This window comes from Phyllostomus discolor, chromosome 4 (assembly GCF_004126475.2).
Source record: "Phyllostomus discolor isolate MPI-MPIP mPhyDis1 chromosome 4, mPhyDis1.pri.v3, whole genome shotgun sequence".
Classification (NCBI taxonomy): Eukaryota; Metazoa; Chordata; class Mammalia; order Chiroptera; family Phyllostomidae; genus Phyllostomus; species Phyllostomus discolor.
Window position 1 is genome coordinate 204,657,356 of NC_040906.2, and position 22,007 is coordinate 204,679,362.

Consider the following 22,007-nt stretch of genomic DNA (forward strand, 5'->3'; position numbering starts at 1 on the left):
TAGTTATCCCTTTTGTTTATATTTTGGCCACTCTAGATATCCTTACACATATGTAGATGAGACCAGTATTTTTACTTCTGTAGATCTGACTCCTAGAATGTATGTATCTCTATATTCAGAACACATGACGATGTGTCCTTAAAGACAGTATGACGAGGGCGGGACAACAGCGAGGCTCGCAGAGCTGAGTGAAAGGAGTTTCACGAGGACCGACAGTCGGGGATGTCAGATACAACGTCCAGGGCAAAGCTAAGCAGTTTTTCTAGGTCTTTCTGTTTAGAGGCATTTAGAAAAGGATTTTTCTCTTTATTCTTAGAGTTCCACATTTTGACCAGAAAATTCTGGACACATGCTTTTTCTCCTCAAACTGGCTTAGAATACGGGTGACTCTTCCTAATGGGGCCTCCGAGAGAATGAGAAGACAAGCCACGCATGGGAAGAAAGTATTTGCAAAGCACAGGTCTGATGAAGGAACCAAAATGTCGCAGGTTCGATTCCCAGTCAGGGCACATGCCTGGGTTGCAGGCCATGGCCCCCAGCAACCGCACACTGATGTTTCTCTCTTTCTCCCTCCCTTCCCTCTCTAAAAAATAAATAAAATCTTTTAAAAAAAGGCAAAACTAAGGAGACAAATGGGCAGAGCAGGGAGGATGTTTGGGGAAGCAAAACTACTCCGTGTGATGCCATAATGGTGGACACATGCCATTATACAAGGGCCCAAACCCACCGCATGCACAACAGTGAGCTCCGGCCAAAACCAGGGCCCTTGGCTGATCCTGAGGTGTCAGCGCAGGTTCACCGGTCACCACCTGTGCCCCACTCCGGGGCCGTGTTGAGAGTGGGAGGCTGTGCATGGGGTGGGCGGGGGTGGGGGGCATTACAGGAATTCTGTTTCTGCTCAATTTTGCTGTGAACCTAATAGTGCTCTAAAAATAAAGTATATTAATTTTTTAATAGATACATCTATCATTTTGTTATAAAACCATGCTTTGGGCGTCAGCAGTTGCTGACAGCAGAGACACTCTAATGCAGGAGTTTGCGTCTCATCGGCTCCCTGAACCGATGTGTAAGTCACATACATACAAGCTACCCGCACTCACTGATGGCACAAGCCCCGTTGCACAGACCATTTAGGGAAGAGTGATGCTAAGGGCCAAGAGTAGATGTTGATAAGACTACAAAAGTTCCCTGAAGGGGCTTCGTTTCTTCTCTCTCCCCCCAAATTGCTCCGCTTTCAAAGAGTCAGACTGCTTAGAGCTCAGGTGGAAAGCAGCAGCACCTGAGGCGCATCACGCACACTTCCTGTTAAAGAGCAACACCTGTGCGATGCACGCCTACACCACAGGTGAAGGGAATGATCCCTCCAGCTTTAAACTCCTGCGTTAGAGTCTCTTAAAGAAATAGACGCATTCCATCAAGTTTCCCTAGATGGTGACATTGCTGGACCTCTGCTGGTGGGTCACCTTCTGGGCTGGGTTTGCTTCCGAGGGATCTTCCGATGCATCTCCATTATTCCTTTCTTACAGTGCCCTTCCCTTTAGCTAAGATTTCACATAGCTCTAATGTTTTACTAAGAATGTCCTCCTTGTCATCACATTGGTTTTCTAGTATATCTTTGTAGATATCCACAAGGAAGGCAATTAAGTAGGGGAACTGTGATTTGGTTGCAAATCAAGTAATTGATTGAGCAGACTAGATACTTGGAAAGACCAAGACCCTACAAAATCCCTTTCAAATCATTTCATGAGCTCTCACTGCGGGGCCCCAGTGCGACCACCTCCAGAGTGTGTCGGGCTGCTCTCTCCACCACAGCGCAGTCCCTGCAGCCAGCGGGTGTGAAACTGCGAAGTACCTCTGGCTCCAGACAGAGTTGTTTCTCACGGCCTCTTTAAGGAGCTGGTCCAAAGAAGGGGAAGGGTCATCGAGCAGCATGTATAAAGGACCCATGGACAAAGCCAGAGAGGGGAAGGGTTGAGGGTGGGAGGGGGAAGTGATGGCAGGAACATGGAGACAACTGTACCTGAACAACAATTTTTAAAAAAGAAGAAGTTGGCCCACATACTGCAGCTCCGTACCCCAAAGTTTAAATTCCTGAACAGCCCACTGTCGGTGTCGCTGAGTGTGCTAAGTCTTCACATCCTGATTAGGAGCATCAGCAGTAAACTCAGGCTCCTGAGACGGGTCGTTTAGCCATTCCACTAACACTCGCTGATGATGCCAAACTTGATAGTTTGGGGGCTGCTCTTCAACTGTTACAGTGAAGTTCATTTCCACATGTAGGTCCCTTTGAAGTGACTTTAAGAGAACTCTCTGAAGATGCCACACTGTAGAACTGGCACATTTAACTCAACGGGTGAGTTTAAAAGCTCACTCACTTCTTTCAGAATGGCCTGGAAGTAACCATGAACAGTTCCACATTTTCCACCCCCAGATGATCTGGACCTTGGGACTGAGGCCACCTTTCTGCTTGCTGGGTCCCGGTCAGCGTGCGGTGCTCTATCTGTACAGGACATAGGTGGGTATGTTAGGCTCAGGAGCCTGTCGTCCATTGGGTCACCACTGCTTCTCTGGCCTCAGCTGCCATCACTTCTTCTTGCTGCTCTGGGGCAGTGGCGGCTCCAGCCTACACGCTTTGCAGCCCTGTGTAGTCTCCCTGACCCCCAGTGGCCACCATCCCAATTTTTTTAAAGAGGAAAAGAGTCTCTGCCATCTCCAACGGCCGAGACCCAAGGTCATTAGAGGAGCCAACATTCCAACGAGCAGAAAGGAGAAGAGACCAAGGCTCTTGCAGGGAAGGTTCTACTGGGCCAGTCCTGGAAATGATCCACAATGATTCCATTGCCTAGAGCTCCATCACGTGGTCTTATCCCGCTGAAAGGCAGGCTGGGAAATGTAGTCCAACTGCACACCCAAGAAGAAAAGGAATTGAGTTTAGTGAATACCTGGCACGTCTTCCCAGAAAGCCCCCTGTTCATGAAGTCACTGTGCATGCAACCCACGAAGAGTCTCCATTCCCAAACTGTATTAATTACCCAGACCTCCAAAATTAACAAATGATTACTCATGTTTGGGCTTTTAATGGAACACACATGTTTTATAAGTTTCCTTATTGTTGTCAGCTTCAAGGCAAGTCTTGCATCTAATGAAAATCCTGAACTGTAAATGTTTTCAACAAGTAGGGCATTATTTATGGAACTTATTATTAGAAGTTTAATAACGTACAATGGGCCTCTGGTATGCTGCATCACTAAAAAGGAAGGAAAATTAAACCAAATGTATCAAGGGAGGGTGAAGGCAGTCAGATTTTCCAAGAGAGTACATCAGGACACTCCTTGGCACATGACGCCAGCCCACAGGCACAGGCCCATGGTGTGGCCCCGGGTCAGCAGTCTGGCTGTCTTTTGGCCCCAGGTGTGTAAGGAGAGCATTTCGGGGCCCTTTGCTGGCAGATCAGCCAGTAGGTCCCTATTCAAAGGCTGCAGGGAGGCACCCCTCTCATCATCCTTTTCAAGGGGGGCCAATAAGGTATCCCAATCCATCTCTCAACTCTAAGCTATGAATTTAGATTTTATCTTCAAAATAGTTCTCAAGTCCACCCACTTCTTCCCACCTCTGCCTCTGTCATCACAATTCGAGCCGCATCTTCTCCTCTCTCACCTGGGCCATGCACTGGCCTTCCAAATAGGCCCTGACACTCATTCGGCCCATCCATTCTGCCCCCTGGTTAAAACACGCAGCCACTTCCCATTGCTCTTAGAAAGCAAAACTCCAAACACGGCCAAGCGGCACCTGCGTGGCTCCCTCCTGCACCGCAGCCCTGGGCCCTCCACAGCCCACCCCACTGTGGCTCAGCCACACCGGCCCTTTTCCTGTCCCTCGTGCACGCCACATGCATGTTCCTCCCTTCGCCTGGCCCCCTCCTCCCTCCTCCTCCCTCCCGATCTCAGCATCAACCTCTTCTTCCAGCAGGACCTTCCCAATGTCCCTGAGCAGGTGATACCCCCTCACACGCCCTCGCTGCCCAGTGCACGGCTCCTCTGCCACCACCGAGACAGCACAAGCGGAAGGCAGCACAAGGAGAAACATCAATGCACCAAACACCTAGGTTAATGCACTTACTTTATGTGAACATTCAAAATCACTATGAGCGTTCTCGTAACTTTGGTGAATCAAAATATGGTGGGTTCCGTCATTTGAAGTAACTGAGAAAAGAGTGTATGTGTGTTCAACAAGAGAGGCTTTGTTCTGATAGAGGCCTACGAGAACCCTCCTGGCTGTGGATTTTATAAGTGCTCAGAGCCAGTGCAATCTCATCTCCTCTGGTTAGACTTGCCCATACTGCACACCTGTGATTGACTATAGACTTTACCTAACACAGATATTAAAATAACCCATGTAGGAGTGATAAGCCTTACAGATATCTGAGAAGTTCAAAGTCAAGTTCTGAGTCAATGCTACATAATGTAGGGCAGTGGTCGAAATCACAGGCTCTGTAGTCAGAAAGATCTGGGATTGTTATAAATACGAAATACATCTAAAAAGGCTGCCACAGCACCTGGGATGCAGTCAGTTCTTAATAAACTATTATTTTTAAATAACAGCGCGTTTGCATTTCACTTTGGCATGTTGTAACACCACTTACAGCCCAACACCCCGCTCTCTGCCTAATAATCCAGGGACGGCGGGCACTCTACACCCACGCTGCCCGGCCACAAGCCTCGGCTCCACCGTCATCCAGCTGCGTGTCCTTGGGCAAGTCCCTTACCTCTCCAGGCCTCACTGTGTTTACACCGAAGAGGGAGACAATAATGGTACCGACCGCACAGGATTGCTGTGACGGTTAAATGAGTGAACCTATGCGAAGCACCGAAGACCACGCCTGGCACATCCCGTGAGCTATTTAAACACAGTCGTAGCTTCAGAACAGCCTTCTGGTCAATGACAGGCCACACATACGATGCAGGTCCCCTAGGATTGTAATGGGCTGGAAGAGTTCTGTCTCACAGTGACATCGTGGCTGTCGTAGTGTCGTAGCACAGCACATCCCTGGCATGTTAGTGGTGACGCTGGTGCAAACACCTCTTCTGCGCTGCCAGTCACATAAAAGTACATGCACAATCACGTACAGCACATGACACTCGATAACCACAATAAATGACTATGGTGCTGTTTTACGTATTTGTGATGCTATACTTGTATCAGTATGCTAGCCTGTGCTCTTTCCATGGAAACTTCTGCAAGTTTGCTACAAAACAGGAGCCCTCTGATGCTGGCAGCAGACACCTCGTGTTTCCCGAGTCCCTTGATTGCATCATTTTCTCTTGCGATTGTTTCATGTCCTGTTGTTCTGTATAGTAACATGTTCCATGGGCTTGTAGCCTGGGAGAAACAGGCGATGCCACGTAGCCTGGGTGTGCAGCAGGCTCGTCCATCCAGGTGTGTCCAAGTGCATCCATGATGTTCGCGCAACAACAAAATCGCCTAAGGACCACCGCTGTTGACCGGTGTGGGGATGTGTTGAATGCTATTATGCTTATTTCCCAACAGAAGAGAAACTAGGCCAACAAATAAAATACATGTCCAAAATACTGTATATTTTGGAAGCTCTTTCCCAAGAGAAAAGGAGCCAGGAATTGAGGTGGGGGCTTGAATAACATTTGTGTTTTCAAAGGAGTTTTTAGTTTTAGGCCAAATAAAATGTCTATATTCCAAGTGCTGAGAGTGTGCTCTGCAGCTGAAATTGTTCCCATATTTGAATAATTCATGAGACAAAGCTGGGATCCGTGAGACCATGCAAACTGTTCTCAGTCGGTAACTAATGAGACTTAGCACGGTCGAGTGGAACTGGACCTCTTTTCTCCCCCAATACTCCTCCTGCCTCGATTTTATCTAGAAGCCGGCCCGTCAGAGACCACTCACATGGTCAGTGGTTCGCCGACCAGAATTAATCGGGCACCCTGCTGAGAACAGGGCCCGCCCCACTTTGGAGACCACTGGAAAGCGATACACCACCACCCCTGGCGGTCCCCACAATCAGTCTCCTGCTTCAGCGGGGCTTGGACAGGGCAGACCCAGGAACACCCCTTCTTCCAGGCTCCCGCCATCCTCCAACGGGTTCTGGCTGTTCCCCTCACTGCCGAGACCCCCGCCGGAACAGTGCGCCCCCGCCTGGCCGGCCACGTCCTGTCATGCTGTGGCAGAAAAGAAAAAGTCCACCAGTCGAGAGAGGACGGACACAATCAGGTCTTTCTCGTGCACCACCGGGTGCTTCAGTACGCAAAGCCCGCAGTGAAAACTTCAAACTCGGCTCTCTCTGTCCTAGTTCGTACGGCTTTAAGAATCTTCCCAATTTTTGCACCTTCCCTTTTCTTTGGACCAGCAGTCCCCAACCTTTTTGGCACCAGGGACCGGTTCTGTGGAAGACAATTTGTGCATGGACGGGGGTGGGGACAGGAGGCGGGGCTCAGGTGGAAATACGAGCAAAGCTTCACTTGCTCACCTGCCGCTCGCCTCCTGCTGTGCAGCCGGGTCCCTGACACGCCACCCACCAGTACCGTCCACTGTCCGGGGGCTGGGGAGCCCTGCTTCAGACCATGAGGACAAGAGGCCAGATATGACATTTGAACAAGAAGCCCTAAAAAAAAAAAGAGTATCAATCTTTTTGAGCTGCTTCTGCTACATCTTTCCGTTATTGGTGTATTGCTTAATTTTTAGGCCATTTCACATCTTCCAAGAGAAAGTTTGCTAATTTTTATTCGCCACTCCTGAGAGAATTCTAGAATTTTCTCTTTGTTTCAGTTGTCCAGAGAGGAGAGCCAGAGGCCCGGGAGCTCCCTGAAAAGGGGACAAAGCTTCAACGGCGATGGAAAAGCGCTGACTCACGGGTCCAGGGTCCCCGGACACAGTTCCGGGAGCAGCACCTGGACAGGCGCCCTAAGTCCCACAGGGGCCCCTCCCTCTGTGACAGGCTCGGTGGGCCGTGGGTCCCTGGGGGAACGGCCCCGGGCTGCGGCTCACCCGTGAACACTGCAGCTCTGATCTCCCGCAGCAGGAAGGAGACATGCCTGCCACGTGCCACTTTGTCGTTTTGTGCAAAGACCTCTGACTGACCTTAAAAGTACATAAAATACACACATGGGTGAACAAATGCATTATATTTCCGAATTAGCCAAAGATCTATAAACAAGGCCACATTCCCAGTTCTCAGGGTGCGGACTTGAATGTATCTGGTTGGCGGACACAGTCCAGCCCACAGCAGGGGCGAGGGCCGGGCGCGGGGCCGTGAGGGGCTCCTGAGCCTTCGGGGAGGAGAGAGGCAGCAGCGATGATGGCCCAGAGAATACAGACGGAAAAGGGGCGAGATTCGGACCACGTGTTGAGACTCCACCCGCGAGACGTGGGGCTGAGGGCAGAGGGCCGCGGAGGGAACTCGGGAGGACCGGACTGCGGAGGCGGCGGTGCCCTCTGCTGAGACGGGGAGTCGAGGGAAGAACCCAGTGTGCAGGGCTGGGCGGGAGCCGTGTGGGGGGCGCGTTCCAGCTGAGCTGCCCTCTAGCCGAGCACACGGAGCTGTCCAGGACACCCTTGGGTCTCCAGGCCTGCAGCTCAGGGGTGTGCTCAGGGCTGCATGCGTGAATTGGGAAATTTGCAGCATAAGGGTCTTCATTTGCAGTTGAATTTCGTCATGAGTAGGACAGTTGGGACTTTGAATGAAGAAATAATTTTGAGCCCTGGCTGGTGTGGCTCAGTGGATTGAGCGCCGGCCTGCAAACCAAAGGGTCATCGGTTGGATTCCCAGTCAGGCCACATGCCTGGATTGCAGGCCAGGTCCCCAGTAGGCGGCGCATGAGAGGCAACCACACTTTGAGATTTCTCTCCGTCTCTTTCTCCTTCCCTTCCCCTCTGTCTAAAAATAAATATTTTAGAAAATAAGTTTGAAATAAAGGATAAAGACTATTTTAATCGTCCCATACATTTCCAGAGTCATTACTGAAAGCTGCACAGCCAAGCGGACAATGCTGTGAGGCCATCTCCCGACAGCTCGTTCACGTGGGAAACCCGCGGGAGTGGGGTGGGCGGGGCACTGCTGACTTGGTCACTCGAGGGTTTCCACACCCCCGCATCCGGTTATTGCTCAAGGACAGGTAAATCTTGTCTGACATATAAAATTTTTCCATATTTTGAAAAATTGTTCTCAAATCCAAAATAAACTGACAACATAGTCTGGCTCCAGTTTTGGAGGTTGGGGTGCTGACAGCTCGGAGGCCCCTCCCTCCCCACCCACCCCCATCCAGTGAGCTGAGCTGGTAAGAAGGCAGGTGCTCCATCCACCCACGGCCCTGGTGGGAGAGGCGATCCACACCAGCCTCTTCCCACGTGGGAGCCTCACGCCAGCCGCGCCCCTGGACTGTATCAAACCCCACCCAGTCTCCTTCCTCCCTCAAGGCCTGTCCAGCCCGCTGGGAAGCCCGCCCGCTGCCCCCCAGAGCCTCCCGAGGTGTGCGATGAGCTTCTCCCGTGCCCTCTTGATGTGGGTGTGGCACTGTCAGTCCTGACGTCCAACCTGAATTCTGGTGGGGGCTCCCCCCCACTTCTTCAAGGTAGCTACAGTCAAGCCCAGGAACCCATCCCAGAGCACCTATGAGCGCCACGGTGGGCAACACTGGAGAGCGGTCTGGGGGATAAGGAAACCGTGCCCCCAGCACAGCTGGGTGTAGGGCCGGGAACCCCGCCATTCAGGGGGCCCTCAGAGGGAGCCCAGCCCCCCCGCCCACAAAGAGTGCAGCGGAAGTGGCTCTCACAGAGCTGCTCCAGCACAGCTAGGGTTGAGAGCCGGCTGATGGCTGGCCGCATTCCTTGTTCCTCGGAAAACCCTTTTCCAATGTAAACCAGTTCTAAACTTGAAAGAGAAATGTTAGTGAATTATAGAAATTAGCTCACGGGCACGGGGGTGAGAGGATGAGTAGGAGCGAGGGGCGAGGGGACGAAGAAAGGGTGACGGAGCACTGGCCGGAGTGGGAGGCACAGAACAGCGCCCCGGAACCTGGCAAAATAAGACAAATGGGTGTGTCACGGGGAGCGAGCGCTCTGCTCCGTGGTCCGAGTGGAGCTTCCTCTAAGTCACTTCCTGTCCCCAGGCTCAGCCTCCTCCGGGTGGGCGACCCTCAAACGCAGGCCAGTGCTGCCCTGCGCATGTCGCGTGTCGGGAGGAAATGTGCCCCGGATTATCGGAGGGAGGGATCAGCCAGGGCGGTGGGGGGAGGTGGGGCTGCTGTAAGGGTCTCCGTGAAGACTTGAGAAAATGCACCTTTTGTGCGGGTGTAGAAAGAGGGGGCGGACAATTAGGGGGCCTGGGTGGCGCAGCAGGAAGGACGGGAGGGCGGCAGCGGCCCAGCCCAGGACAGGCCTTGGGAGACGCACTCGGCACCTCGCTTCCCTGATGTCTCCTCTAGAGGAGAAGGAGGCTCTAGCGGAGGAGCTCCAAGTTCTGAAACCACCACGGAGCCATAGTTCACAGTCTCTAAATCAAAGCGTCAGCCTTAGAAATTAGCCAGGGGGCAGGCAGGGAAGACGGCTGGATTTACAGTTAGTGCCCTTCCAGCAGCACGGCTTATTTTCCTTGACCTGGGAATTCATTTCAGTGAGATGCCCGTGTCGGACCCTCTAAGACCCCCAGTGGACCCTGGGAGGCCAGCAGCCTGCTGTGTCCAGGGCCGCAGTCCAGGATGCCAGTGTCCAGGCTCAGCCGCACGCCCACTGTGAACCCACACCGGTCACGAGGCCCCTGGGAAATCTCTCCATCCCACAGCTCCTGTGGACGTTAGACAGGGCTTCTCCACGGGAGCTGCCAACGATGCGAAGCCTCTTCCTGTGGTTTTGAGTTGCTGCTCTGCAGAGGGGCAGGGAGACTGAACAGAAGGGGGGCAGCGGGGTGCAGCTGCACGGGGCCCAGCAGCCGGCTGAGGCCGAGCTCAGCCCACAGACGTGGACCAGGAAAAGGCTGGTTTCCTCCCCACTTTTAAGGCAAGAGAGAAGCTACTGAGAACCGAGGAGTAAAGCTAAGAATACTCTGAAGAATATGTTTTTAGTGTGTTCTACATCATGCTGTTGGCTAGCGAGCCACCTGGAAAGTCTGTTTCTAGCTAGGAAACTGTTGGTGGAAAACGCCCCGCCCCGCCCCTCGGCCCTGGGCCTCCCTCGGGCCACCGCCCCTCCTCTCTCTGGGAGCCCAGGAAAACCCAGACAGCCGTGCCGGTCCTCGTGGTGAAGGTGAACTGAGCGAGGTTCTGAGAACTAAATTTAAGGCTCTGCACGTGACCGTGGACTCACGTCTGAGCTGCATGCAACGCCCCAGGAAACGAAAGCAAGTGGAGCCTTGCTGCTGGAGAGGACGGTTCCTCCGCCCGGTGCCACCAGCACACACCCTGAACAAGCACTGTGAGCTGCCCGAGTAACAGATACGTTGCTACGGAATTAGCTGCATGCTTCTTCCCTGCAGATGGACAGGCGTCCCCCAAATGCGTAAACCCTGTTACCCCTCCCCAGTCTTGTCCGTGAAGGTCTCCGTCCACACGGAGTAGGACGACAGGCGCCGAAGCTGGAGCACATCCTGCGGCGCTGAGAGAGCGCGCTTTCGCCTCCAGCTGCGGGACCAGTATTTCCCTCGCGCTGTTCACGTGACTCGGTGAGACAACCAAACACAGAAAGCACACTCGGTCTCCAGGGTTGGAAGAGTGAGGGACGTGCCCTGGGTTTAAGAGGAGCCCGTGGTGAGCAGTGTACCTCGCACGAGTTCCCCGCCGCTCCCCGTCAAAAGAACAACAAGCCCATGGCTGGTAGACGGATGACAGCACCAGCACCTCCAACAAACACCCGCGCTGCCCCACGGGCCGGGTGCCACCAGGTTGCCGTGTTGGCCATTCTCCCAGGAAAGGAAGTGGAGTTAGTGAGGGAAGGAGGGGAGGAGAAAAGGACTGAGGTCCCCCTGGAAACAGTGATTAATAACAACAGACCGTACTGAAGGATCTAAAAACACCGTCGAGAAGTCGAGACTCTCCAGGGGATGCCATCCGCCTGCCCTTCTCCCGGGCCCTTCCCAGCCATTTGTCAGCAGCAGTGACAGAAGGCCCTGGTGGCCATGACTCCAGACCTCCCTCCTGTCCCTGCAGCTCACTGTCCACCTACCTTCTACCCACGTTCAGACTGCTGCGTGTGACACAATGGGAACTGCACGTGTTGGCCTCTGCCCCCAGGTCCTGGCACAGAGCTCCTGAAGCCCTTCCTATGGGAGGGGCCTCCATAAAACCCCAACAGTACAGGGATCGGGGGCTCCCAGGTCGGTGAGCACTAGAAGGTGACACACCCCAACTCCACAGGGACAGAAGCTCCTGTGCTCGGGACCCTCCCAGACCTCGCCTATTGCACCTCTTCATCTGGCTATTCACCTGCATCCTTTATCACCTGCATCCTTTATCGTGTCCTTTTTGTTTTTATATGTATTTATTTTTAGAGAGGGGAAGGGAAGGAGGAAGAGAGAATCATCAATGTGTGGCTGCCTCTTGTGCACCTCCTGCTGGGGACCTGGCCCGCAACCCAGGCATGTGGCCTGACTGGGAATCGAACCAGCAGCCCTTTGGTTCATAGGCTGGTACTCAATCCACTGAGCCACAGCAGGCAAGATGATCATGTCCTTTAACAAACTGGTAAATGTGTTTCCCTGAAGTCTGGGAACCACTCCAGCAAATGAATCAAACCTAAGGAAGGGGGTCAGGGAACTCCTGGTCTATCGTAGCCAAATCGGACAGAAGTTGGGGGTAACCTGGGGACCCACTGCCTGTGATTAGTATCTCAAGTGGGGCTCAGTCTCATGGGACTGAGGCCCAGCCGGCGGGATCTGGTGCTGTGAGGGGCGAAGGGGTGCCTGGTGGACACTGCCAGACAGACAGCGTCAGAACTGAGTTACACTCTGTAGGACACCCAGCCAGTGTCGCGGGGAGCTTCTGGGTGTGCGGGAAAAGCACCACACACTCGGCCACCAGAAGTGTCAGAAGTGACGTGTGTGCTTCCCAAAGGAGACGCATGGGAGCGAAACACCCAGGTGGGAGAGCCAGTTCTCCCTACACGCCACCTTTCCGGGCCTCATCTTGATGTGGCCCCACTCTCATCGTCCCCCTTACCCCGGGGTTCTCCCGCCCGATGGGAGGGCTCTTTAAGGCCCATTATGGAACTCCCACACTATCTTGAAAAATCAGAAGCTATGACAACACTGGACGGGCCTTTTCTAATGGCACCTCCCTTTAAGTGAGCCCTTGTGTCCACGGGCCGGTCACCACCTGCTGGCCTCATCGCATTATGTACCTGCTTGGTCCCCAAGGGCGTTTGATATCGCTCCCTCCGTCCTGGATGGAGCTGTGTGGGAGATGAACATGGGCCGACGCGTTCCTTCCACCGCACGGGGGTCACGCACACAGTGTCCGGGGGCAGGAGTCATTTCTAAGGAAGCAAGGGTAGGAGACATTTGCACTGACCCACTAACGGCACTGACAAAACTCCTGGTTCTGCACCGGGAAATCCTGCCCCAGCCCCTTCCTCCAGCCCCCTCACACGCCCCAACTCTCAGGACGGTGATTTGGCCTTCAGGAGTTTCCTGTCCACTCTTCAGGGTTTTTATTCTTAAAACATTTGTTTTAAGACACATACATACTGACATACAAGGTTTTGGCCACAGCACTGTCCTTCTCTGCTTTTAAATCAAAATGTTACGGAAAGTACATCACAAGGAAATTTTGAACCTTAAAAAAAATGACTATTTTAACACATGTTTCCAATTACATTGGAACGAACTAAAGCTACGGAGACCCAGCTTGGCACACGGAACAGCTGGCCGGTGACCATCCCCGCGGCTGCAGTCATGGGACTCAAACCGGCCCTCCGCACAGAGCCTTGTGAGGTCGGCTTCCAGATGTCACGTGGCCCAGCCCAGGCCTTCTGCAAAAAGAGGAAAGTGTGTGCTGTCTCCCCCTCGATCTCACACACCAGGGACTACACATCGGGACCCGGGACTCGGCTGCTCCGTCTGTCCCGGGCACGGCACCCCAGAAGCACCAGCCTGCCTTCTTCCATCCTCCAGGCTTCAGTCTGCATCTGAAACAGAAAAGCCAGTTAGGGCAAAACGTTGTTTTTCTCCACGTGTTGGCTTAGAAGATGGTTTGCTTTTCACACCACCTATGCTGAGCGAGAGCCCTGAGTCAAAAATGGCACTGCATTATTTAATGGCTAAGTGCGGCATTTTTCGGTGTGGTATGGACGGGAGAATTCCAGGGGCCAACACTGAACTCCAGGGGTACTTGACTAACCCCACAGGGGTCAAATTTGTGCGCACCGGGCGGATTCCAAGGGGACCCTGCTCTCAGTGAACAGCTGCCCACCCCCCTCTCCACACTCCCCGCCCCCATGAGGCTGGCAGTCCCAGGGAAGTGCTCCCGGGCTGCCTCCAGGAGGAAACACCAGGAGGGAGGGCCCGGCTCCAGCCCAGGCTTCAAATAGGGCAGCTCTGCTAACTCTGTTGAACATTAGCCCACCTACCCCTGACCAGTGTAGCTGAGCGGGTTGGGTGCCATCCTGCAAAGTGCAAGGTCACCAGTTCGATTCCCAGTCAGGGAACACGCCTGGGTTGTGGGTTCGTCCCCAGCCAGGGCGCAGACGGGAGGCAACGGATCGCTGCTTCTCTCTCGCATCCATGTTCCTCTCCCTCTCTTTCTCCCTCCCTCTCCCACTTTCTGAAAATAAGTAAATAAAATTTATAAAAACAAAATTAGCCTACTCAGAGTGATGTCTTCTTCAAAGGAAAACCTGATGGACAAAAAGTTTGAAAGCCACTGCTCAAGGACAGGTCACATTTGGGCAACCGAAACACCACCACCAAAAACCGTGAAAAGGTTTCTTAAGTGAGAAGCACACAGCACCTGCTACAAGGGCCCCTCACTACCCAGTGCGGTCTGCCCCCTGCGTCTGGGAGCGGAAGCCCCGGCGGACGCGGAGGCTGCTCCCACGGAGCGGCCGCGGCCAGGCTCCCAGCGGCGAGTTCACGGTGAGTCCTCAAAAGGTCGTCTAACTTTGAGCTTTCCACGTTTTAGTCACTAAGCTTCAGTCAGGAAACAGGAGGGATGGATTACCGACATCCAGGAAAAGGATATAACCAAAGACTACACACTGACCCATGTTCAAGTCACGTGTAATACTCAAACCCCCTCAAATCATCGTTCTACTAAGGAAACTGTTGCCCCAGCTGGTGTGGTTCAGCGGGTTGAGCGCCGGCCTGCAAACCACAGGGTCGCTGGTTCGATTCCCAGTCAGGGCACATGCCTGGGTTGTGGGCGGGGTCCCCAGTGGGGGGCCTGCAAGAGGCAACCACAGTGATGTTTCTCTCCCTCTCTTTCTCCCTCCCTTTCCCTCTGACTAAAGATAAAATAAATAATTTCTTTAAAAAAGAAAAGAAACTGTTGACAAAGTTCACACACATTTGGACTTCTGATCATGTAGGCAGCCCACGACTGAAAACACAAAAATGCCTGGTTACCCGAGTTGACAAATTGACTTTCCTGCTGTTAATGCGAATCCCCCGCAGGCACCTTAGGTGACTGGACTGAGCAACGGGCTGACCCACCAGGCGCCTTAGGTGACTGGACTGAGCAACGGGCTGACCCACCAGGCGCCTTAGGTGACTGGACTGAGCAACGGGCTGACCCACCAGGCGCCTTAGGTGACTGGACTGAGCAACGGGCTGACCCACCAGGCGCCTTAGGTGACTGGACTGAGCAACGGGCTGACCCAACAGGCGCCTTAGGTGACTGGACTGAGCAAAACGCTGGGCTCCGGCCCGAAGGGAATGGGACACCTCAGGGCCACAGGGCCCCACGGTGAGCGCCACGGGCATGCTTCTCAAGTCTAAAACAAGAACTCACGATGGAACAAGGTCAACTGTGCTCTGGGGAGCATTCTGATTACACACTTGCCAAAAGCCCTGAGTCCCCAGGGCGGGTGTGGAAAGCTGGGGGGGAGCAAAGATGGGAAGAGGGCAGCCGGGCAGGCACACACTCCGCCGGCCTCGCCACTCGTCCCTGAGCTCCCCACCTGCTTCTCATGGTGGGCTGGGCTGGGCTGGGGCGGGGGGCGGGAATGGAGCCCGAGGGGTCACCAGGCAGGAGCTGCCTGAGCTGGGAGCAGGCCCGGGCCTGCTCAGGGACAGTCAGGAGCCGGCGCTTGGAGCCAGCTCCTAAAACTACCCCACGACTCGGGAAATGCTATGCGGTTCCCCTGGAAACATAATCAGTGTCTCACGTTGTTTTTTCCTTTTGGCAAAACATAGGTTTCTTTTGAACACTTCCAATTTGACCCAACGCCAGTTAATTCTGTCAATGCTTTTAGACACGCGTTCAAAGATATTCTCCGTGAACCCAGAAGCAATATTTTGCTCTCGGGGTGGGTTGGGAGGAGGAGCTAATGTGTAAGAACAAGGGTAACCGGAGGCCCAGAGGGCGCCCACCGCCAGGGTGACGGCGTGGGAGGTAGAGCTACGGGCAAAGCAAAGCCCCGAGTGGGCCCTGTCCCCGGACCCCAGCCCACCGCCAGCTGCGGCTCCTGTTTACTGTTGCCCACGTTCTCACTGTCACGGGAACACGTGAGGAGAATTCTGAGCTCTCTTAGGACAGAGCTGAGAATGAGTTCTCCCATCTTCTCGAGCTGGGCCTTCTCGATCGATTAGCCTTTCCTTGCCTTCCCCCCCCAAAAAAGGTAAGGAAACGTTATGTCCTTGACTCCTGTTAAGCCCACCCCCTATGACCGCAGCTCCCCCCGGCCCCTGGGAGCGGACACGGACACGCGGCACCGGCCCTGGGAGCGCAGGGCAGGCGTCTGCACTTAACCAGGGACCAGTCAGGCACTGCGGCTTTCTCAAGTCATCACAGGGACCGCCTCCATTTTGGCACTAAGGAAACTAAGTTTTTTGGTGAAAATCCAAGGGAGAAAAGATATCAAACGGTAAAAATTCTATTTTTCATTAATTCTCCCACTTGATAAAATCACTCGTTTTTCTCCTTTTGTCTTTCAGTCAACGATCATTTATTTAACCACTTCACCCCCCAGTGGGGAAGCCAGAAGACCTCAGACTCTAGAATGGGGGCGGGGGTTGACATGTAATTTCCAGACGTCCATACTGGACCCAAAAGACCTGTCAAGATGCCTAATGGCCCCATAAGTCATATACGTGAAGCCATGAATCCTTATTTCCTGGATCCGGAAAGTGAATTTTGTCAAGAGAGCCTGTCCTGTACGATAATTGAGTCCCTCCTCCAGTTCAGCCAAATGCTAGGCTCACAGGCAAAGGGCTGGGTCTTGGGGGCGGGAAGTGACTAAGAAGTTGAAAATTGCTAGGAGGACAAGAGGGGCCACCTCTCGGTGGCCCTGACCTCAGGCACAGACACAGGGGACACAAAGGGGACACAGGTGAGCGCTGTGAATGGTCAAAGGGAAAATGGAGCAGAGGAAAAATGAAATTAAAGAAACCGAAGTATTGCCACGCTATTTTATCACATCAACCTTAGGGAGATCTGCTTGCTTCCTGGTCGGTTAAATGAAATGTTTCTATAGCGAATGTCACATTTGCTCTCTTTGTTTTCTTTTCCCTACTGATATTTCAGTTCCCCGGATGGATTTTACGATGCCAGACCAGGGGCGTGTAACCAAACAAGCACGTATTTTGAACGCCAGAGCAGGTTAGGGTTAGATCACGCCTCCACAAATATTAGCATCCTGATTTTAAAACAGGAAAGGCAGGGAAGGAGAAAGGCAGGACCGAGAGCACATCAGAAGCTACCCTGAGTTTCAGACCAAAAAACCAGGGTACGAGGGCGAGGGGATGGACAGCTGGGTGGGGAACGGGAGCTCGGCCACCACGTTCTCCCCGCGTCACCCAGCCCGGGGCCGGGAGCCAGCTGCTGCTGCGGGGGGCGCCCACTGCCTGGGCAGGACGAGTGCACGTCATCTGGGGCAGCATCTTCTCTGGGAATGATGTTTCGTGCAAGAAAACAAAGACAATGGCTGCTCATCCTCTCAAAACATGGACGAAAAAAAAATACAGGGTGGAGATGGAGACTCTGCAAATGAAAGCCAGGTTTCTGCATCTTTTCTTACGAGTTGTTAAGAGATACGCTCTGACTGTAATATGTTAGTGAGCACTTGACTGTAAGGGTCGCGTTCACTCCCACAACAGCAGCTCCAGACCGGTGGCCCGTGACCCCAGCGAGGCTGTGGAGTCACCACCTGCAGGCAGGACACCCCCATGTCTACAGACTGAAAAATAATAAACAAATAAGGTGATAGATGTGCCACTTTTCCAAATGTTTGTAAACGCTTTATAAGTAATAACGTATAACTTTATAAAGGCATTACTAAATTTATGTCAATTTTATATGTATACTTTTCAGTAACTTTGACATAAAAAATATAACAACCATAAAACAGAGTAACTGAAAATGTCACATTTCTTTCTTTTCTTTCAATCAACCCAACTCCAATTCTGAGTTCCGGTCCCTCTGGACAGGCAGGAATCCTTCTCCGGGCCCCCCTCACCCACTTGTGGTGCTGGTGTCACACCATCAGTTCTCATCAATTTCCCCCAGTGACTCTGTCGTGTGCGGAAATCTTCTGTGAGTCCGGGTGCCGGGGCTTGGGATCCAGGCCCACTGGGTACGGCTCACAGCCCCCGAGAGCTGGCCCCTGTCGGTGCCTGGGCCACAGAACCCCTCCTCCAGGCTCTGCACAAGAAGGAAGTAATACCCATGAGGAAACAAACTCAGTATTTCCATCAGTTAGCATGCCATTGTCTTGTATCAACGAGGGCCTAATTAAGAAACAGAAACCATGTAATAATTTTAACAGAGAAACACTGATAGAGAATTGCTAACTATAACAAAGGATTAACTATAAAGAGATTAAGAACTTTAAAGAATACCCAAGAGATGAAAGATAATGCCCAAAGAAAGAACAAACTTAAAGAGGAGAACGCCCCCACACACCCCCTTCAGACCTCACTGGAAAAGGTGCGGGTGCAGCCCACCCACCGGTGGAGAAGTCCTCAGGCTGCCCTGAGCCACAGCAGGGCCACAGGGAAGGGCAGAGGTCAGGAGGCAGGGGACACGGCTGAAATGGGCAAACTGGAGGCCTCCCACGCAGCGATGGCGGACCAGCCTGTAGGCCGGAGCTACAGCTGGGACTGGCAAGCAGGGAATACCCACTTTGGGACTCAGGAGACTGAAGGCTGAAAAGCCAGCCAGTAGGGTGTCTGTTAGCCTCACTGAGAATCCACCCCCAGGGATGCTATCGAAACGCAATGAATGTGAGCAGCCCGGGATGTCCGCCATTCATGCCACCGGCCACCACAGGATGATGATAATGATGATGATGTGACAGAATCACGCCAGAACTAGGAAGCACACCCATCCTCATTCACCGTCAGTCTAGCGCCCCCTGCTGGCAGAGCCCACCCGCGACAGCTGAGCCTGGAGATGCTCGTGAGGCCCAGCGCTGCCGTCCAGCGTGGGCGGGACGAGGTAGGTGTAGTGCTGAGACACGCAGGCAGAACTGGCGTCTAAGAGGTAACTGTCACACACAGAAGGAGCCCTGATGCCTCACGCTCACCGTGTTTGGGAACTCATGCTCAACACTACCGAACAGCCCGTTGTCTTCCATCCTCTTCTGTACGTCCCGGGCCAGGGATCCATCGCTGGTGGATGCCACCTGCATGGACCGCAGTCCCTGCCTCCCCAAAAAGACCTGCCGCAGAGACTCCTGCTCCTCCTCCCAGGACCCAGGCCCCACCTCGCCCTTCCCCAAGTGGCCAGCCTTGGAACCTGCCGCCCAGAAACCCGACTCACACCATAACTCCCCGGCGCGAGGCTGAAGCTTCTGCAGGGTCTACCTGGGGATCGAACGGCAAAGACCACGAAAACTCCTCTGTGTCACCTCATTCAGCTTTCAGTGGGATGTTCATCAAACTCGCTTTTGGTGCCAGCGCACATGCAGCCATAACCTTCACCGCAGCTCACAAGCGGGAATGCGTGCTTCTCTGACGAGACACGAGGCTGAGTCGTGCCGAACCACTGCGGCCACCCACCCGCCGAGGACACACTTCCGGTCACATGTCGGGACCCTCCCCACCCAAATGCGCCCAGCGAGTCCTCATAGAAGTCAGCAAACTTTGGCACCTTTTATCACTTCAGTACAAGTGTTCACTGAGTGACAAAACGCTTGTGAATTTTACCGAGAGAAACAAAGATCATACGTAAAGAGAAAAATCGTTATTTGCAAACAACACAACTCTACACCATGAGGAGCAAAAACTCACGTGATTTTTCAATAAAGTGATCAGAAGTGATAAAAATATTTACATCATTTTCCAATACACCAGCAAAAATATATATAATGAAAAAAGACAGTCCATTATAACCCTAACAACAGTACCTCCCGCTTAGGGATAGAGAAGAGAGAATTTCTATGCCATTCTGAAGAATGCCTGGTGTCCAGGGAACATGGCCAAAGACCATCTCGTAGGATGACAGCACTGGACTCAGTGCCTGGCACACAGTAGGTTCTCAAAAATAATCACTGACTTAACTGGGCTCGAAAACCTAACACATTTTGGCAAGCTGACGTGCTTTATCCAACTGCACGGAAGATGAGCTCAGGTACAAGTCAAGTCCGCCGAGTTTTCTCCCCAAGGCTCTGTGCTAGACGGTTGTGCGTAGACGGTCGTGCCACCGGCCGGCTCGTGGTGCGTGCCTTCAGCAGCGCCTCTGCGCCGGATTCAGAGTAGTGTCTCCGGGGCAGTGTCCCCCAAAGCCCAGGAGCACCAGGGCAATGGCCTGCACAGAGCGCTGGGCAATGCAGGGGAGGAGGAAAGACTGGGGACCTCCGCCAGTCTGCGAAGGAGACCACACTTGGTGAGCACTGTGGAGGCCGGTCGAAAGCCCGTCCAGTCACCGACCTGCACACGCACACACGCACACACAGCACAGTGAGAGGTCCGGCACTCACCGTCCAGACCGAGCGTGCGTCTAGACACAGACAGTAGCAGCAAGCTGGTTAGAAGTAGGCAAAACGCTAGGTTCCTCAAAGCTTTGCCCGCCTGTGGGTACAAACAAGGTCACACCAATTGTAAGGATTCAAACCGGTACTGGCTGGCCGACACTCACCGATCTGAGATCCCTGGTCCTCCACCCCTGCCCCTCACCCCCTCACAGGGGTCCCCATTCCCCACTCAGTCTTGGTATTCCCTCCAGCACTCCCCATCACCAGCACTCACCCTGCCCCAGCTGTATGCGATCCCTCGAGGTCCCCAGGCAGTTCTGAGACAAAACGAGGCAGGAGCCTCATCACCCCCGTGAGATGCACGTGGGCAAGGTCACTAGAGAGAGTCTGTGGTTCTCCACGCCTTGCCGAGGTCACGGGAAACCAGGACATTTAACTGGGGAGACAGACGCAGCCTTCATGATGGAACCTGGAAGCACCTCTCCCCCCCAGGGCGGACACCTCCTGTCCGGGTCGGCAGCTGTCCGCCCTGGACGGCCCCCTGTGCAGACGTGGGCCAGCACGCTCGTCTCGGCCTCTCCCGTCATCGGCTTGCCAACACGCCCCGCTCTAGTGCGGCCACAAAGCAAATGCTCTCTCGGGAGGCCCCTCACCGGCGGGGGCTCTGAGAAAGGACTGCAAGGACTGGCCTTCTTCCCCTCACCCCACCCCACCCCACCCCACCCCACAGTCGTCAGCGGCACATCTCTGCCACATTCTCTCGTGAGTAAAACGAACATCGTCTCAATCTTGTATAAAGTAGAACCCAAATGCGGCTGCAGGACAAGCCCCTAGCCCTCTGCCCTTCTAGCCGGGCAGCCCTCCTAGGCCCACGGTGTATCAAGTTCTGGCATCTCTGCCTCCCCGGGGTTCCCACCCTCACCACCCACGGAGAGGCTCCAGCGGGGCCTGTCCAACTCAGGCACTGCATTTGGAGGGACACATGTCAGCACCCCCAGGTTTGAACTAGGGCACCCAAGCACCTACAGCCGAAGGTCCCGCCTCCATCCCAGCGCCGGACCCTTTCTGGGGGAGCAGGAGGAGGGAAGCAGCGCCCGCCAAGCCCCCACCCCTGCTCCTCCCCCGTGGGGGTCAGCTCCACTCCCTCAGGGCTGCGTTCTAAGAAGAGGCGACAGTCGTTGTCAAAGGGAGAGTTGTTAGTTCTGGTTTCAGCCATTTGCACAAGTCCAATAAAAAGTAAATCCCAAAGCAGTAACGTGTTTCAGGTTTGAGTGTTCACAGCTGTGCGCTCGTCTCTCTGCAGAGTGTAACTGGCCATCCTAAGTCTTTCCTTTGTGCGCAGAAGAAACTCCACCCTCACCTTCACGTCCCGGCCATGCCACCCGCCGTCCATTCCAAACTCAGACGCAGTCGCTTGCTTCTTTCTCTGTGTATCTACTTCTCTTTAAGGAGAGACCTATACAGAGCTTAAGTTTTAAAACCACACATTGCTAAATTCTTAATCCTCCTCCAACATCTGCTTATGCTTTCGAACACATATGTACATCTATTTTACTGTGTTTTTAAAGACCGCTCCCATCTCTGTCCAGCAAAACCCCACAAACCAACTTTTTCTTTATTTCTTTCTCTTCTTCTTCCTGCTTCTCTCCCTCTTTCCTTCCCTCCTTTCCTTCCTCATCATTTTTAATTTTTTTAGAATACTCCAAGGGAAACTAATCCTTTAACGTCTGTGTTAGAAGACTGAAGGATGGCTGGGTATTTTATATTCATTTCTGGTCTCTGAGTCCTGAGTCACTGAGTTTGTTTGCTTTTTTTTTTTTAAGTCAGACAAAATTGCTCTGTCAAAACGAAACTAGTCTCCGTGATTTAAAATGCCCACCAACTAATGAACCAACCGAACCACGCCCTGCAAAATGGACAGA

The 22,007-nt window shown here is 53.4% G+C and overlaps 1 pseudogene; it reads right to left on the minus strand.

Moving 5' to 3' along the window:
- Positions 1-1,392: 1,392 nt before the first annotated feature.
- On the minus strand, positions 1,393-3,712 carry LOC114495120 (annotated as a pseudogene).
- Positions 3,713-22,007: the final 18,295 nt, after the last annotated feature.